At 49.1% G+C, this 19,803-nt stretch overlaps 1 protein-coding gene across 1 annotated transcript in view; it reads right to left on the bottom strand.

The window, feature by feature from the left end:
• The window catches only part of SYNDIG1L (synapse differentiation inducing 1 like), a 58,503-nt gene extending 39,926 nt beyond the window's left edge, over positions 1 to 18,577 (bottom strand). Inside the window, exon 1 of the mRNA XM_044924735.2 lies at positions 17,362 to 18,577. The gene's annotated coding sequence lies outside the window, so the exon portion shown is untranslated. The remainder of the gene's footprint in view (positions 1 to 17,361) is intronic.
• Positions 18,578 to 19,803: the final 1,226 nt, after the last annotated feature.

Raw genomic sequence — 19,803 nt, 5'->3', positions numbered from 1 at the left:
CCATAGTCCAGCAGCCTGGCACACTGCAGTGGCCATCAGTCAGGGCTGGATGCGTGCAATTACACTCCTCGGGGAGGCACTGAGAGTGCCGGCAAGGATGCCAGGAGCCGGGGTCGCAGCTCTGCCAGAGCCACCAAGAGAGACCACTGAGCCCAGGGAATCAGGCGGAGGGGGAGGAAAGGACAGCCCAGAACCAGTCACTGGGAAGCCTCCCCAGGCATCTCACGCTTTTGAAAATGGCCCTGAGAGAGATGCTATCAGGAGGCGTATTTAATGGGTTTTGGAAATTGGCTAATTTTGTCGCAATCGTCGGCATGCTGTCTGATGCATGCTAAGCATCTAGGACCAGTGTGGGCCTGAGTGGGGCCAGGGTGTCCAAGGGAGAGACGTGGCATGGGGAGGGCAGGGCAGAGTTGCTGGTTGTTTCTAGCTGCCCGAAAAGTCCCCGCTGGCCTCAGGCCACCAAACTGGGTGCTGGGTCAACACCCTCTCTTAGGCCACAAGGGGTCATCCCCACCCACCTCCTCCACCCCCCCCCCCCCTTCTACATCCGTCCTCCGTCTCCTCTCTCTCTGGGCCTCTCCCCGCATCCTTGCCCACAGCTTTGTTACCCCACTCCCCCCACCCCCCCGAGCCAGCCCTGCAGCCACCCTTCTCCCATGCCTCGGGTCAATAAGCCATCAATATCCTGCGCTGAGAAGGAACACACAGCCTTTGCACGCTTGATTCACCCAGAATTGCTCTCCCAGCCCCTCCCTGGGCCTCTGGCACGCTCCCTCCATCCTCTGGGCCCTACCGCTCCTCCTCCAGAGAGGTTGCTATCCATCAGCTCTCTGCCTCGCTGGTCACAGTTACTTTCACTGACTGTTTTCAGCTTGGTTGTTTATTTTCTCCATTTTCCCTCCACTTCCTCCCTCCTCCTCCACTCATTCCCATATCTGGGTTTGCTGTGGGTTGCTTCTCAGGGCTGTCCTGCAAAGGAGGGCAGAAAAGAGGCCCAAAGGGGGGCACCCATGTCCCCTTCTGGGTGCCTCTCTCTCCTCTCCAAAGCTTGGGATCTTCAAGGAAAGAGGGCTGCAGTCTCCTGCAGAGGCACATGCTGACATTTCCAAGGCCCCAAATTTGGAATCAGGGGACTTTAGGAACTAATTCCGAGAGAACTTTGGGTAGGTTCATTAACTTCTCTAAGCCTCAGTTCTCTCGTTTATAAAACAGAGCTGTGATGGGACTTCCCTGATGGTCCACCAGTTAAGACTCCACGCTCCCAGTGCAGGGGGCCTGGGTTCAATCCCTGATCAGGGAATTAGACCCCACATGCTGCAACTAAGACCCAGCACAGCCAAATAAAATAGAATGGAGCTGTGCTGACCGAGTGAGAGCATCACAGCTGTCATTTATTGAATAAATTTTGTATGTTAGACTCCCTGCTGCTGCTGCTGCTAAGTCGCTTCAGTCGTGTCCGACTCTGTGCGACCCCATAGACGGCACCCCACCAGGCTCCCCTGTCCCTGGAATTCTCCAGGCAAGAACACTGGAGTGGGTTGCCATTTCGCATGAAAGTGAAAAGTGAAAGTGAAGTCGCTCAGTCGTGTCTGACTCTTCGAGACCCCATGGACTGCAGCCCACCAGGCTCCTCCATCCATGGGATTTTCCAGGCAAGGGTACTGGAGTGGGGTGCCATCGCCTTCTCTGAGACTCCCTGCTAGGCACTTTTGAATAAGGTTGTGTTTAAGCATGTTTGTGAAAATGCTTTGTATATAAGAAAGTGCCATGCAAGTGCCTGTTAGTATAGAGAAAGCCACTATTGGCATCTCCATGGCTCTCCTTTCCACCCAGAAAATAATTCAACAGGCATTTTGGATCAGTTTACACAGAATTTCATCCATATATCATCTCATTCACCTTCATATGGTTGCTTTAAAATAAGTGAGCAAATATTGTGGGTTCCGCCCTATAGTTAAGAAGGCCAAGATGCAGAAAACAGATTCTGGGGAATTCTGCCTATTTTCCATCTGTGTCCTCCTGACCTCACTGCTCCCACCCCGCTGCAGTGTGTTGGGAAGTATACCCGTTCCATCTTATCTGATGGTAAACAGGTTGGAGGGCGCCAAGTGTGAGTGTGTCTGCGGCAGGGGCACCATCTAGGAAGGTGGAGCGCCGGGCCAGGCAGAGGAGTTATTTGGAACAGTCAGGGTGGAGCTCTGAGAGCAGCAGAATGCCCAGCTACCAGGGCGACACAAGCAGCATTGTCCTCAGGGGGAAGGGGCGTGGGGCGAGGGGCCAGAAGCCAGCAGGAAATGGGGCTGCCTAAGAGAAGGCATGGAGTGTCACATGGCGTGTCATGCGACTAAGACTCTAAACAGGGGCCTCTGAGCCCAAGAGTCTAGCAAGAACTTGTTCTTATTCTCTGCTAGCCTTGGGCCGACCAGATCACCCCCTAAACTCTACCTGGTAGCCCACGTCCTCAGGCCAAGGGACCAGACTCTGGTCCAGGAGCTTTGCAGTACACCTGCAGCCCCTTCCAGGCAGCCTGTGTAAGGACCCAGGCCTCGGACCCCTCCTCACCTCCAGCCATCAAAGCCACACGGCTCATTCGCATGCAGTCTGAGTCCTGGCACCAGCCTGCGCCCATGTACCAGGGCTTCCTTAGAAACATGAAGAGTGATTGGAAGCTGCTGCTGACCCCTTCCGAGAAGCTCCAGTTCTCCTGGCCCCAATAACTGCACTGCCTGGGCAGATTCCTTTAAAAATTGCAGCCAGTTCAAGCCACCAGACCCAAGGAAATAGCCCTTCTGCCAGCTAGGCTCTTCTTCACACTCATCCCATGTCCCTCTGAGCTTCCCTTTCTCACCTCCCATGGCCCTGTCCCCTACCAAAATTTTCCCTGGGCCTCTGGGCTCTCCCCCACCCCTGCTGCTCCATGGACTGCTGGGCATGGGCATGGTTTCCCTTTGGGCATCTCAGGTGGAAACTGCCCTTCTCTCTCAGCACTGGGCCTCAGGAGGCAGGATGGTGACTCTGGCTCAGTGAACCATGATGCCCTTCCCTCTACAGGGAAAACCGGCCCCAGCAGGTTCGGGCTGCTTGCTTTGCACTCCACTCTTCCTTGGCGCTGTCGTGAAGTGAAGTGAAGTGAAAGTCGCTCAGTCATGTCCAACACGTTGCGATCCCATGAACTCAACAGTTCATGGAATTCTCCAGGCCAGAATACTGGAGTGGGTAGCCTTTCCCTTCTCCAGGGGGTCTTCCCAACCCAGGGATCAATCCCAGGTTTCCCACATTGCAGGCGGATTCTTTACCAGCTGAGCCAGCATGGAAGTCCAAGAATACAGGAGTGGGTAGTCTATCTCTTCTCCAGTGGGTCTTCCCAACCCAGGAATCGAACTGGGGTCTCCTGCTTTGCAGGTGGATTCTTTACCAACTGAGCTCTCAGGGAAGCCCTGGCACTGTCCTGGAGCCACTTCATTAAAGGGAACCCTCACTCTCTCTTCTGGGAACAACTTTATCCGCTGCAAACCTAAACGTCACCATCACACCGGATGACGTCACATCTACACGGGCTACTCTCTCATCAGCTTGATGTCTCAGATGCACCCCCTACTCCACAGCCACCCCCTGGACCTAGTCATCTTGGGACGACCCCAGCTCTGGGGTGTTAAACACAGACGCCCTGCGGAGAGTCCCCCTCACTCTTTTGTGCTCTCCACAGCCTTTCTCACAGCTGACCTGTGATGTCATTGGTCTTCCAGTCCCTGGGCTTTTCATTTTCTCCCTATATCAGCGCCACCTGTTTTCCCTTCTATTCTGAGTCAGCCTGGGGTCTGTATTTCTTTTTTTTTTTCCTAATCACTCTTACCTCTGTTGTCCCCTTGTCATAAGACCCTTTGGGCAAAGCCCCAGCCCAAAGTTAACTCAATGATTTGCCTTCTCTGCACAGGTGGTGCTAGTAGAACCCACCTGCCAATGCAGGAGACATAAGAGACGCGGATTCAATCACTGGGTCAGGACGATCCCTGGGAGGAAGGCCTGGCAACCCACTGCAGTATTCTTGCCTGGGAAATCCCATGGACAGAGGAGCCTGGTGGATACAGTCCATGGGGTCACAAAGAGTTGGACACGACTGAAGTGAGTGAGCACAAACACACATGCACACCACTACCTAGGATACTGGTGCTGTGGGAGAAAAATCACACAGCTGCGCGGAGTGAGGGCGCTGCAGGGCCACAGCCCAGTCACAACCAGGACTTCAGAGTGGCCCAGAATTTCCTTTCTTTTCCTTAGTTAATTCTCTAGAGCTCATCATCAGCTCTTTCAGACCTTCTCCACTCTCTTTAAGACACCACCTTTCCCAACATCTCCCTTCAGATTCCCAGCAGATAACCTTGCAAGGAAAATAAGGGTTGTTTGGCCAAAGTTCCATCAGCATCTTGCCATCAAACAGATTCTTTCCTTCTTTGCCCTCTGGTCACAGTGGGTAAGGCAGGCATCCAGAGACTTCTGCTAAGAATTTAGGCTAATCTGATCAAGTGCTTTGCTGACTGCCCCTTTCCAACTCCTTTTGAAATCTCCTTTGGTTGGTTTTCCAACCACATGTCTCCTGTGTTTCCTGTGTTTCTCCCTCTCTACCAGCTTCTTCTCATTAGCATTTGAACATGCATGAGATTCACTCTTTAAGAACAAAGTAAATCTTCTCCCTTAAACCCACCTTCTTATCTCAACACCCCTGTGTGTGTATATATAAATATATATATTTATATATACATATGTGTGTATATATAATATACACATATAATATATATAATATGTGTGTGTTGAGCTATTTCAAATCCTAAAAGATGATGCTGTGAAAGTGCTGCACTCAATATGCCAGCCAATTTGGAAAACCCAACAGTGGACACAGGACTGGAAAAGGTCAGTTTTCATTCCAATCCCAAAGAAAGATTATGCCAAAGAATGTTCAAACTACTGCACAATTGCACTCATCTCACATGCTAGCAAAGTAATGCTCAAAATTCTCCAAGCCAGGTTTCAACAGTACAGGAACCGAGAACTTCCAGGTGTTCAAGCTGGATTTAGAAAAGACGGAGGAACCAGAGATCAAATTGCCAACATCTGTTGGATCATGAAAAAGCAAGAGAGTTCCAGAAAAATATCTGCTGCTTTACTGACTACACCAAAGGCTTTGACTGTGTGGATCACAACAAACTGTGGAAAATTCTTCAAGAGATGGGAATACCACACCGCCTTATCTGCCTCCTGAGAAATCTGTATGCAGGTCAAGAAGCAACAGTCAGAACTGGACATGGAACAGTGGACTGATTCCAAAACAGGAGAGGGGTACCTCAAGACTGTATATTGCACCCTGCTTATTTACCTTATGTGCAGAGTACGTCAAACAAAATGCCGGGCTGGATGAAGCACAAGCTGGAATCAAGATTGCAGGGAGAAATATCAATAACCTCAGATATGCAGATGATCCCACCCTTATGGCAGAAAATGAAGAGGAACTAAAGAGCCTCTTGATGGAAGTGAAAGAGGAGAGTGAAAAGTTGGCTTAAAACTCAACATTCAAAAAATCATCAGGGTATCCAGTCCCATCACTTCATGGCAAATAGATGGGGAATCAATGGAAACAGTGACAGACTGTATTTTATTGGGGTCCAAAATCACTGCAGATGGTGACTGCAACCATTAAATTAAAAGAAGCCTGCTTCTTGGAAGAAAAGCTATGACCAACCTAGACAGCATAGTAAAAAGCAGAGACATTACTTTGCTGACAAAGGTCTGTCTGGTCAAAGCTATGGCTTTTCCAGTATGGGTGTGAGTGTTGGACCACAAAGGAAGCTGAGTGCTGAAGAATTGATGCTTTTGAACTGTGGTGTTGGAGAAGACTCTTGAGAGTCCCTTGGACTGCAAGGAAATCAAACCAGTCAATCCTAAAGAAAATCAGTCCTGAATATTCATTGGAGGAACTGATGCAGAACTGAAGCTCCAATGGCGACCTGATGTGAAGAACTGATTCATTGGAAAAGACCCTGATGCTGGGAAAGATTGAAGGCAGGAGGAGAAGGGGATGACAGAGGGTGAGATGGTTGGATGGCATCACCAACTCAATGGACATGAGTTTGAGCAAGCTCCAGGAGTCAGTAATGGACAGAGAAGCCTGGTGTGCTGTAGTCCATGGGGTTGCAAAGAGTCAGACACGACTGAGCAACTGAACTGAAGTGATATATATGCATGCATGCTAAGTTGCTACAGTCATGTCTGACTGTTTGTGACCTTGTAGACTGTAGCCTACCAGGCTTCTCTGTCCATGGGATTCTCTAGGCAAGAATACTGGAGTGGGTTGCCGTGTCCTCTCTTACATCTCTTGCATTGGCAGGTGGGTTCTTTACCATTAGCACCACCTGGGAAGCATATGTGTGTATATATATAAGAACACACACACACACACACGCATACGGGCTCTAGAGCTCTGGAGCACAGGTTCAATAGTTGTGGCACAAGGGCTTAGTGGCTCCACAGCATGTGAGCTCTTCCCAGGCCAGGGACCGAACCAGTGTCCCCTAAATCGGCAGGTGGATTCTTATCCACTTGGGCCATGAGGGAAGCCCCGTCTCCAGATTCTGCTCTTCACTGAGATTGCTCTCAATTCTCAGAATTCCTTATTTCAAAATCCAGAGGCTATTTTTTAGTCCCTATCTGAGGTGGCCTTTCTGTAGCATTCCATCCTGGTGAGTTCCTCCTCACAAGCACGTCTTTCCTTAGCTCCCGTGATAACACAAGCTCCCTGATTTTCTTTGCCTTTTGGCCCTTCCTTGCTGGCAGTGACAACTCCTTTTCTCCCATCTGTCTATCTCTTAGGGTTGCTGCACCTCAGGGTTCCGACCTCAGGGTTCCCTTCTGTGAGCATCATCTGGCCTCTGAATATCTGATCTCCTGGTGCCCACTGCACTCCTGCAGAATGTCCCCTGGCTCCTGCCCTTCTCCCAGTGTCATCAGTTCAGATCAGCACCTCAGGGCTACTCTTTGCCCAGTCGTGAATTTCTCAACTAAAGGAGGAGGGAAGAGGCCTGAAGGAAATATGGATAAAGGCATACATGAATGCAGGAAGTAACTGAAAATCATCTACCTCAAATGGAGATGCCTACAGTGTGGTTTGATTATTATCTTCAAGTCTCCAGAGGACTCTTGGCTTGGAAAATATGACCAACTTCCCTGTCTCTTCCAAAAACAGAATAGGGAAAGGTAAAGTTTTAGTAATGACAGATCTGGGTTAAAATAGAGAAAAGCATTAAATGCCAGGAATTAGCAGAGCAATGTAGAGTCTGATGAGCAGACTTTTAAAGCAGGTTAGATTTTTGCACATCTGAGATGATTCCTGAGTAGAATGAGCTAAGGGTGAGCAGGTGGGTTGGGTAACTCACCACACCTTCCTTCCATGGCTGCATGAGGGGAAGTCCAGGTTAGCACTGAGCTCAGAACACAATCTCTTGTCCATTTCCAGCAATGGGATGTGACCATAGCAACCCCTGGGACAAAGAATGGGTCCATTCTGGTCTGCAAGTTTAGGACAGTCTAGCCACTGCTGCTTGGCTCCATCAGTCCTGTAATTGCCCAGAGCCTGGGGTTATAGGCAGGAGGGAGTAGTGTGAAGATGAGCATGGGTTGGTATTGAGAAGAAGCACAATCAGAGAGAATAACCTTGGCTAAGGAGCTGGTTAGTGCAACACCTCCTCCAGGAAGCCCTCTCTGGTACCACCAGACTGGCTGAAAGCTAAAACTCTGTGTTCTCACAATGCCCTGTTCTACCTTGGTCCTCAAATGGATCCTGTGGCACTGAGATGTCTAAGAGTTTGTCTCTCCACTCATCAAGCTGTGAACTCTTTAATGGCAAAAACGATATGTGGTTGATAGCTAACTCTGGGGTCTGGAGCAGGGTATAGACCATGTGAAGCTCTAGTTGTGGCAGTCTTAAGTAACTGACCCACGGGACAAAGGCCTTGGAGGACTTGGTATCCCATCATCCTCAGAGGTAACCTCAGTACAGCCCAGCAGAAAGCCCTGGCTTTTTGGAATCATGTTCCAATGGGACCATGGAAGAGATGACCCAAGGAAATTCGGGTTCTGGTCCCTGCTCAGCCAATTATTAGCAGAATGAGCTGGTTAGCATGTGACAATTCCCTTCTCCAGGCCTCAGTTTCCTCGTCTATGAAATGGGGGTGATGACCTCACAGCTTCGCAGAGTTGCCTTGAAAACCAAATGAGATAATGGGTGTGCAGGTGGTGAAAACATCTTGAGAAAGGTCTTGAAGGCTTATACAGAGGTAAGAATTTATTAATAGTCTCATTAATATTCTTACCCAGAATGCCCGTGGAAAAGCAGTATGTGGCAGCCCCAGCCTCCGCACCCCACCCTTCCCTACTATTTCTGTCCCTGGAAAGCAGGTTCTTGGAATGGTAATCCCCATTCTGCCACTGTGGGGCAAGGGGGCGAATATTGAGCAGAGTTGCCCACCCCCCCGCCTTGGTTCTGCAGACTGCCACTCCCTGGGGGCTCGCACCAAACCCTTTTATTTAGAAAGCATGGCTGACACCCGCACACCAAGCTGGAGGATGGCAGGAGGTACCTTGTCTCTGTCATTTCCTTTGATGCTGAAATGCTGAGATGACCCCCCCAGTCAGGCCCAGGTAAGAGAAGAAGCAGTTTTCCCTCCCCTCCTGCACTTCTGGGAAGGTGTGAGCCGCTCCAAGTGGCTGGTCTTTTCTTCCTGCTTTTCTTCCCAGGGCTACTCAGTGGCCTGCCTTGCCCACAGGGTGGACAGGTATGGCCCAGAGTGGGAATAAGTCTGGGGTTTTCTTCTCCCCCATGCTACTTACTTCCCTGCCAGGCCAGTGTGATGTTTACCAGCATCAGCTGGCCCATTACTAGGGAGCAGCAAAGAGAAGCAGGTGGCCTGAAGATAGGAAGAGGAAATCCAACTGGTTGGGGTCTGATGGTGACTTTATCCTCCAGAAAGTTCTGGAGATGACATCCAGGTTCTATCAGTCAGCAGAACGCCCCCTGCCCAGGAAGTCAGGCCTGTAGTCTCTGGGCAGAACACCCCACCTCCCCAGCCCTGGGTTTCATCACCTGGTTTCCCCTGGCCATGTGCTAACCTGTGAAACATCAGCATGAGGGCAGAGCAGACCTGTAGATGTGGGGTCTTCAACTGGCTTTGCAAATAATCAAAGCCCAGGGTCAGCAAGACAGTGGACAGCAAAGAGAGAAAGCCAAGACAAATATATCTGAAGTCCAGGGAAGGTGGGTATCTGGCGTGAGGTGTCAGACGGAAGTTCATCAGCCCTGCCCAGGGCCATGTCCACAGTTGAGTCCAGTCTTGTGGGAATGGGCCGCCACCGGAAACCTGGCCGCCTGCTCAGGGGAGGTCTCCTAGCTCGGCCTAGCGGGCCGCCTCCTCCCCACTCAGCCAGCCAGGTCTGCCGCGCTGACTTAAAACGCTGCCCTCAATTCTATCTTTAGCTCTGGCTGCTGGGAGCCTGAGTGACAGGCAGGGTGGGGGCTTGTGCTGGGATGGGAAAATTTTGCAGCTACCTGGTTAGCTGAGGTGGCATGATTGCAAGGAGCACGAACCGTGTGGTGCTCATTGCTGCATCTGTAGCCCATGTGGTGGTGGGCACAGAGATCCAGCGACACTGGATGAATGGATGAGTGGATGCATCCAAGCACAGATGGAGCAGAGGTCCCCAGGAGAGAGAATGAGAGCAGGGCCAACCAGACCATAGACCAAGTCCTGGAAGGCACTCCATGCGGTCTTGGGCTTGTGACTTTCCCTCCTGGCCTCTGTTTCTTCATTTGTAAATGGGGGCTAGATAAGCAGTTTTCAGACCATCTCTGTGGACCACCACCACCACATCCACCTCCATTGCTCATTCCCCACATCCCATCCCCATAAACAGGGTGCTGCTGCTGGGTGCTTGAGTTGGAAGGAAGGGAAATGATGGATTGACAGGGCTCTCCTGCTTCCATCAAGGGCTGAGTCATTTTTATCGATTCTGGACATTGAGTTTCTTGGAAAGGATTTTTTTAGACAAAGGGCAGCTCAGTTCCCTAAAGCATTTCCAGACTTGAGGAGCCAGAATAAAATTGCCTCTTATAGCGGGTGGCAAGAAGAGCCCCTCCGCTGTCTCTCATCAGGACTGATATGAAAACCTCTTATCTGAGCAATAAGACACCCTCAAGCTCACATCCAGCCAATTATTTCTTTTAATAAGAAAAAGTGAAGTTCCCCAGAAAGGATGAGAAGGGGAGGGGGATAGGTCCTTGCAGAGCAATAGGAGGGTGGATAGGAAGGGGCTGAGCAGGGGCTGATCTAAACCCACAGCTGGACCTTGAGGAGAAGCAAGCTGACATGGGGCTGGTGAGAAGACCTGGGGCAGCAAGAGTTTTGAGGAAAGAACCACAAGAGTGCTGTGGAGTCAGGATCCAGCCTCCCCTGACTGTCCTGAGGTGGGAAGGCTTGCAGACATTTGAGGTTCAAAGAGGGATCTGGTGACCTGGTGTCCTGAGACCCAGGTGCCAGCTTGGTGTGCTGAACCCGTGGAGTCCAGGGAAAAAGGTTCCTTGCAAGGTAGGAAGGACCTGGGGAAAGAAGACTTCCCCAGGGAACTCTTTACTCTTCCTCATGGCCTGCCTTATGAAAATGATCAGGTTTGTCCAGGATCTCAGGCAAGTTATTTTAATTACATGTGCCTCCATGACTTCCCCTGTTATAGGGAGATGACCTCTGACCCTGCCTACATCTCAGAGATATTCTGACTAAAACAGATTATGGATATGAAAGGTTTTCCTTCTAAATACTAGAACTGCTTTATAGATTTTACTCAATGGCCAGGGGGCTGGGGGTCTAGCTGGCAGGACTCTGCTTCTCCCAGGTTTTTCTTCCTTCTGCTCTTATAAACTTGCTCCAGTGAAGCCCAGGGCCTTGAACCTCCTTTCACCTTTTTTCTCAAAGGCATTCTCCTGCCACCCCCTTTCTTTCCTCTGCCTTTAACCTGGCCTAGCCTCTGATGCTATGCTCTCAATAAGGCTAAGTTCCTGTTCGGACCCTGCTCCAGCCTCCTGGTTCCAGCTCATCCCACACACTCCGACTGGCATCATTATCCCCTCCCCCTTGCTTAGAAACCTGCTGTGTGTTCAGATGAGCAACCCTCATTGAGCCCGAGTTACTCATCAAGCGAGTCACCTGGGCCACTCACTTCTTCCTGACCCAACCCCCAACCCCAGGCATCACCTGACATAGCTCCCTGCAGACAATCAGCTTTCTACTTCCTTCTGTCTCCAGACCACCCTCTCACCCACCCCCTGAAAGGCCCTCCCCTCTCCTCATGCTAAATCAAGAAGAAAACACCCCTTGAATAATTGGTTGAACTTCTCCTCCCCTCTAAGAAACCTTTCCCAAATAACCTCACTGAAGTCTTGACTTCCCATCACTTTATTTTTTTTTAATCTTTTTATTTGTATAAGTTTTTATCTTTTTGGCCACACAGTGTGGCACGTGGGTTCTTGTTTCCTCACCGAGGGATTGAACCGTGCCCCCTTCATGAAGTCTTGGACCATTGGACCACCGGGGAAGTCCTTTCCCTTCACTTGGATACTTTCCAGAATGGAACAGGATTGGCAGCTCTCTTGTGCATGTACATGTCAGGTATGTGGGTCTGTGGGTCCTGGTAAGTTCTGTGACAGACATCCTTCCCAAAGGCACCACACCCAGTTGTTCCCCATGGTGGGACTGGTACAGACAGCTGACCAACTGGCAGACTCATTACATAGGAGGATGACCAGGTCAAATCTGGTGTTGGCGAAGACGGCAGGACAGCATCACAGGCAGAGGCCACAAGGACCTTTATGACACTGAGACTTCCCAGGGCCTTTTCACTAAGACGCATCCTCCTCCAATGCCACTCATCTCCTGTATTATTGTTTAGTCACTCAGTCACGTCCAACTCTTTCATGACCGCATGGACTATAGCCTGCCAGGCTCCTCTGTTCATGGAATTGTCCAGGCAAGAATGCTGGAGTGGGTTGCCATTTCCTTCTTCAGGGCATCTTCCCAACCCAGGGATTGAACCCACGTCTCCTGCATTGGCAGGTGGATTCTTTACTGCTGAGCCACAAGGGAAGCCCCCATCCCCTGTGGCAGGGGTTGTCGACATGGCGCAGACATCGTCCCCTTCCCCAGGATGGTGGGTTGCCTGCACTTTGCTAAGGGGTGAAGACTCAGGGGCTACTTATGTGCACACATCAGTTTCAGCACACAGTCCCAGCCTATTTTGTGGATTTAAATCCAGAGATGCCAAGGACAGGACGTGTTTGTTGGTCGGGCAGGCGATTTAACCCAGAATACCCTTTTGGTGCTTTCCAACCCTGCAGTCTCTTTTCATATCATTCGGGTTGGAAAATGAAAAGCCCTCTTTGCCAGCAATTAATTTACCAAAATAAACAAGAATTCTGCTTTTTGTGACAAAGACAGTCCCTGAATGCCAATCTTAGGGCTGCCAGATTGCAATTTCAAATGGGTGCCGCTTGCGAGGTTATAATTTACAGGTGATTCATCATGAAGGTTATGAGAAAAGGAGAAAATGCAGTCAGGAGAGAGGAGAAACGTGTTGCCTAGCTCTTGTCCTCATCCCCAACTTCCTTGACTCGAGGTTTCCTCCCCCAACCCCAACCTTTTCTTTTTTTTCAACCACAGATGATTCTTGTTTTTCCATTCTGTTCTACTTGGCTCATTTTCAACCCTTTGCTGACAAGGGTGCAGCCTGGCTCCCCTGCTTCCAGACGGCATCACTGGCTGCTGATTCCTCCCTTGCCTTGCCCTTACCCAAGGGTCCCTTCATCAGACTGCTGCTTTGGGAGTAGTTGGTTTGATACACTCTAGAATGGCACCCCACTCCAGTACTCTTGCCGGGCATATCCCATGGACAGAGGAGCCTGGTAGGCTGCAGTCCATGGGGTCGCAAAGGTCGGACGCGACTGAGAGACTTTACTTTCACTTTTCACTTTCATGCATTGGAGAAGGAAATGGCAACCCACTCCAGTATTCTTGCCTGGAGAATCCCAGGGACAGGGGTGGGCTGCAGTCTATGGGGTTGCACAGGGTTGGACACGACTGAAATGACTTAGCAGCAGCAGCAGCAGCAGAAACGGTATCCAGACTAGAGATTTGGCCTCACTCCTTCCCCTTCCCTGAAGGCTGAATAAATAGGTGCATGGATGAGATGCATTGGAAAAGGAGCCGGCAGGCATAGATTTGAGATACAGAGTTGCTGAGGGGCTGGAAAGAGTTTGCTCAGGTAGGCAGAGTGGAGGGTCTGGGGGTGGAGGCTCTGAGTGGCACCAGCCAGGGACCATTAGAGATTATGCTGGGGGAGTTAAAAGCAACGATTAAGTCTGGGAACATTGTCTCCTTCATCTCAGCCCCTGCTGAGAATCCATCCCAGTAATCACCCTTCCCATGCCCATCGCTGCTCTCTGAGGCTCAGCTCACTGGCAAGGACCCACCAGCCTTCCTGACACACCTACTCTACCAACTTCCTGCTTCCTACCACCTACATTTGAGGACTTTGCTCTCTGTGGTTTTGCAGTTTGGATGGTAATCTTTGCCAAGATTTCATCCACTCCAGTCCTGGTGATTCCTTAGATTGGATTGTGGTCGAGTATTTATTATACATGGTTTCCAAGTACTTTGTGTGAAAAGCAGACACAGCCCTAACTTCAAACAGCTCACAGTTTCTCTTCGGAGTCAAGTTAAACACAGAAAACAATGAAAACACACAGAGAACTAGAAAATAACTTCCTTCCAGGCATAGCAGGAAGTTATTAAATCCTCTTCCCACTTTTCTGCTTGCATCTCGCTCTTGCTACCCCTCCATTGTCTTCCCTACAGTTCTTCCTGGAATAGTTTGGGCCAGGGCTCTCCAGAAGCTAATGGCTAATGATATGAGGTGGAACTTCAGTTAGTTCAGTCGCTCAGTCATGTCCAACTCTTTTTGACCCCATGGACTGCAGCACGCCAGGCCTCCCTGTCCATAACCAACTCCCGGAGTTTACTCAAACTCATGTCCATTGAGTCGGTGATGCCATCCAACCATCTCATCCTCTGTCTTCCCCTTCTCCTCCTGCCTTCAATCTTTTTCAGCATCAGAGACTTTTCTAATGAGTCAGTTCTTCAAATCAGCTTCAGCATCAGTCTTTCCAATGAATATTCAGGACTGATTGGTTGGATCTCCTTGCAATTCAAGGGACTCTCAAGAGTCTTCTTCACACACAGTTCAAAAGCATCAATTCTTTGGCGCTCAGCTTTCTTTATAGTCCAACTCTCACATCCACACACGACTACTGGAAAAACCATAGCCTTGACTAGACAGACCTTTGTTGGCAAAGTAATGTCTCTGCTTTTTAATATACTGTCGAGGTTGGTCATAACTTTTCTTCCAAGGAGCAAGAGTCTTTTGATTTCATGGTTGCAGTCACCATCTGCAGTGATTTTGGAGCCCTGAAAAATAAAGTCTGACGCTGTTTCCATTGTTTCCCCATCTATTTGCCATGAGGTGGAGCTTATGTAATAACAACAGAAATAAAGTACACAGCTATTGTAATGAGCTTGAATCATCCCCAAACCATTCCCTGGTCTGTGGAAAAATTGTCTTCTGCAAAACTGGTCCCTGGTGACAAAAATGTTGGGGATCACTGGTTTGGACATAACATTCCATGAAGCCTCTTTATTTAGCTCCTCTCCAGAATGACATAGAAGCGGCCCCTTTCTTTCTAGAGGGGTGGGTAGGCAGAGCAATCTTGATAATAAAATCCAGTGAACAATTTCCAGACCAGACTAAGAGTGAGTGGTTTGCTGTGGGTTCAGCTCAACACTTTATGCACAGCTACTGTTGTGCTAGGTCTTCAAGGGAGGGGTGAGTGGTACAAAAATTAAAAAGAAAAGTTTTGCCTCGAAAGAGCAGGTTCTTCATGCATTTCTAGTATTATCTGATTTATAAAACTTCAATCATATGAAATTCTTTGGAATATAGTACTCTGAGGCATTAATGCTTTTCAGACTCTTTCACTGAACTACCACTTCAGACATAGCACTGACGTCTTTAAAATCTTGTGACTTTTTATAATTACATGGAATTTACATTCTGCTCTGTATCAGTATTGGTTTTAATATAAAATGATCTTCCTCCCCCTCATTCCTCAAGGTCTAGTTATAACTGAAGCCAAAGGAAAATGGGACACTTATCCTGTCTTTTGTACCCCAGCACATTATCTTACACCCAAGGGACACAGGTACCCTCCGAGGATCAGGGTAACAGCTCAATCCCTATCTATTGATTCTCCCTCCTTCCCAGCCTACCTCCTAGGTCTGACCCTGCCGGGAGCTCCAGACCCTCCATTTTTTCTACCTTGGCTCTCCACTGCGACAAGCCCAGAGTCTCCTAGCTCTGGGACATTTTGCCCCTGGCTTACCTTCTTCCTGTGCCTCTCTCCAAGGAGGCTCCCTGTTCAGTGCCGGTTCTTCTTTTTACATTTTGTATTGTTTTTGGTTTTGGACACACAGTCATTCAGGGTCAAGGCAAATAGTGGCAAAAAAGTCATCAATCATTTCATTAACTAATTCTTTCAAAAAATATGTATTGGCTACCTGCTGCTCAGATGAAGTGCTGAATATGGTGATGAGAAAAATAGAAGTATTTTCTACCCTGGTCATGGTTACAAGTTATTGAGAAAGATGACATTAATCAACTAATCCTGCTGCTGCTGCTGCTGCTGCTGCTGTTGCTAAGTCACTTCAGTCGTGTCCAACTCTGTGCGACCCCATAGATGGCAGCCCACTAGGCTCCTCTGTCCCTGGGATTCTCCAGGCAAGAATACTGGAGTGGGTTGCCATTTCTTTCTCCAAAGCATGAAAGTGAAAAGTGAAAGTAAAGCTGCTCAGTGGTGCCTGACTCTTAGTGGCCCCATGGACTGCAGCCCACCAGGCTCCTCCGTCCATGGGATTTTCCAGGCAAGAGTACTGGAGTGGGGTGCCATTGCCTTCTCCCAACTAATCCTATCAGTATGTAATTGTGAGCTGTGCCAGGAAGGATGGACATGAGGGGCTATAAGAACACTAGAGCAAAGTAGGGACTTGATCTGATCCAGGTGAGGTGGTGCTGGAAGGCGTCCTTGAGAAAGAGACATTCCAGCATAAATGGGGAGGATGAGTAAGAGTTAGCTAAATGACAGCTAACTAAATGAGGGGGGCATTCCAGTCAGAGGGGTCAGCATGTGTAAGAGTCCCGTGGCTAGGGGAGGGGAGCACAGCCAACTTGAGGAACTGAAAGGAGACCAGTGTGGCCAGAGCATAGTCAGAGAAAAGAGAAGTGAGTCAGATGGGAGCCAGAATTGTAAAATCCAAATCGCTAATTTTAGCTAGAGATACATACATAAACACTGGATACACAGTCAGGACATAACCAAATATGCTTATTTAGTTCCAGAATAAACAAAGGAGGGGGAACCTTAAGTAAAAACAAATTCACCAAGACCAGAAGTTCAGGAAAGGTAAATTCACTAAAATAAATATTAAAAAAAAACAAAACACAAAACACCCTCAGAATACAAAGGGCAGGGACATGTTTGTTGAATGAAGGAAGGATAAACGATGGATGAATAAAGACCTGCTACTGCATTAGCCATCTCCATTTGCAGACATGCTCCCAGCAGAAGCCTGACCTGGCTCTGCCTCTTTCAGGCCAAAATGCTCAGCCTTCAGTGCTCTTCCCTCTGGATGCTATGGCTTGCTGCACGGTGACAGTCACGGCATGATCCCGCTGTATGGCCTTGATGGGTTGCCACTTACCTTTACCACTAGACTCGCAGCTCCTTGGAGGCAGGGACCTGGCCCTTCTCACTTTTTCACCCCCAGGGCCCAGCAGAATGCCTGGCATACAACAAGTGCTCCTTGCTTGAAGGAGTGCAGTGTCCTCTCATATAAATTCCACAAGGGGATCAGGGTAATGAAAGTGAGCAGTTGCCTAAGCCATGCATACCCTCAGGACTAAGAGCAAATATTTCCGGAGTACCATCTGCCTTGACATCTGGTTTGGTGGCAAAATTTTAAATTTGTTCTTAGAACGATCAAATCCAAGACCTTGTTTTCTGTGAGTGTGTCCAGCTCATCAAGTCAATAGAAACTAAGCAGAAAAATCCACAGGATGAATTGCCAGTCATCTCCACTAGCCCACAATATTCCTAGACTCTTTTCTCCTACATCCATCTGCCACTGCCTTCCCTTCCCCAGTGCTTTCTTTACTCACCTTGAAAGGAGATGCTTTTTAGCAGCCACAGGCTGGGAGATGCTCCAGATAGCTCTGTGGGCCTCGTTTCCATCCAGCCAAGACCTGGCAAACTCTGGAGGGAAGCAGAGGGGCTGCAGAGATTCAGCGAACCAGAGAGGGGAGAGTTGGATAAGCCAGATCCGCTTTCTCTAGAACTCTCAAAGGCAACCTGATACAACACGCAGCTACAGAGCAGGCATCGTGACCCAGAAGTGGGGTGAGCAGCCAAGAACAGCTGGGAGGTTGGGGGAACAGAACTGAAGACAGATAACCGCCAGGAGGGGAGGCGGGGAGTCGTTTCCTCCTGAGCCCAAGGCCAGGGAACCTGCGGGCTGGAGACAAACCAGTGTTGTCAATGAGCCCTGGACACAGATGACAGCTGGCTTCCACAAAATGGGAGCCCGAGTCCTGCTCTAGAGCCACCCACCCAGGATAGGGCACCATCTTGCCCTTCTTCCAGAGAATGAAACCAAATCAACTGTTTCTCTCCCCAGCCTTTTGGAGACCAAGGCGACTGGAGGGTTAAACGGTCAGATTCAAAACCTAAAGAATCAGGACGTTTGTTTTCCACATTAAAACAATTTGCTAGATGGGAATTCCCTGGTGGTCCAGTGGTTAGGGCTCAGCGCTTTCACTGTAGTGACCCAAGTCAAATTAATCCGTGACTGGGGAACTAAGATTCTGCAAGCCATGTAGAGGGGCAACATAAATAAATAATCGCTGAGTGCTGACTTTTCGGCATTTACTTCAAGAGGAAACAGCAGTCTCAATTCTCAAGATGTTTACAGTTTAGCAGAAAAGTAAGCTGACACACAAAAACTACACGTAAAAAACAAAGTGGCTAAGTGTCATAGAAAGAGGATTAGAACCTGCCTTAATGGAGCCAAACCACAGGAGGCCATGAGGAGGCCACTGGTCTTGAATGGCGCCCGAAACGAAATCTGGAAGACAAATCCATGGCAAATGCCTGTGATTCTAGGCCACTGAGCAGTTTCCATGGATGCAACCTTCCTTTCTTATCTAGGAGGATAATAATCTTCCAGTCCTTGTCAGAGCCAGCGCCAGGCGCTTTGATGAGCACTCTGACACACCACCTTGGGTCTTCATGGGAACCACCCTCAGGGGGTCTGCTTATCCTCCTGTTTTACAGCTGAGGAAACTGAGGCCTTGCACTGTGCTGTTCTTAGTTACTCAGTTGTGTCCAACTCTTTGCAACCCCATGGATTATAGCCCACCAGGCTCTTCTATCCATGGGGATTCTCCAGGCAAGAATACTGGAGCGGGTTGCCATGCCCTCCCCCAAGGGATCTTCCCAACCCAGGGATTGAATCCAGGTCTTCCGCATTGCAGGTGGATTCCTGACCATCTCAGCCACTGGGGAATTAAGAAAAATAACTCATTCCAAGGCAATTGGCTGGGGAAAGAGTTGGAACTGGGATAGAAACCCAGGATATATTTTAAATTTTAAACTGTATAGAAATCTACAATCAGGACTTCCCTGGTGGTCCAGTGACTAAGACTCCGTGCTCCCAATGCAGGGGGCCCAGGTTCAATCCCTGGTCAGGGAACCAGATCCCATATGCCAAAACTAAGACCTGGTGCAGCCAAATAAATAAATATTAAAAAAGAAAACCTGTAAACTACCGTGTTCCAAAAGTGAAAACCTCCCTACAGCCCTAGGGAAGCGCTCAGTGGTCCTGTGGAGTGGTTCAGCTTGCAGTGGTATCACCTCAGGTGTTGGCTCCTGGACTCTAAAGCTCCCTAGGAGGAACCAAGACCATACGGGAGAAGGCAAGATGAGAAGATCAAAACTGCATCTCAGAATTCTGGACAATCAGCTACAAGTTCCTTGGGCCAAATCTACCTGAAAGTGTTAGTCATCCAGTCATGTCTGACTGTTGGCGACCCCATGGACTGTAGTCCACTAGGCTCCTGTGTCCATGGAATGCTCCAGGCAAGAATACTGGAGTGAGTAGCCATTTCCTTCTCTAGATCTTCCCGACCTAGGGAATCAAACCCAGGTCTCCTGCATTGCAGGCAGATTCTTCACCCTCTGAGCCACCAGGGAACCCCTATCTGAAATGATCTCTAAATCAAAGATTTTGGCCGTAATCTCTGTCCTAAGTCCCCCGGGACTCCAGGAATTGGCCTCGCTCTCACAGGTGTGACCAGTCTGCATCCGCCAGCCCCTGGTGCTTGAGCTTGCTCTCAGTGTCTCAATGAATCATAAGCTGTTAGTTCTGACAGACATTAGAGGTTATCTAGCCCAATCCCTTCCATTTTTACATTACACATTGACAGTAATTAATGGCAGAGCCACTGGGATGTTTTGTCTTTGTTTCAGTAAAAGGTCAGCTTACCACCAAACACTAAAAGCTGTTTCCCTTGCTTGCAAAACCCAGGAAAGAATCTCATAACTGT

The sequence above is a fragment of the Bubalus bubalis genome, chromosome 11, assembly GCF_019923935.1.
Source record: "Bubalus bubalis isolate 160015118507 breed Murrah chromosome 11, NDDB_SH_1, whole genome shotgun sequence".
Lineage (NCBI taxonomy): Eukaryota > Metazoa > Chordata > Mammalia > Artiodactyla > Bovidae > Bubalus > Bubalus bubalis.
The sequence above is the reverse complement of the archived record's forward strand: the minus strand, read 5'-3'. Positions and strand labels throughout refer to the sequence as shown.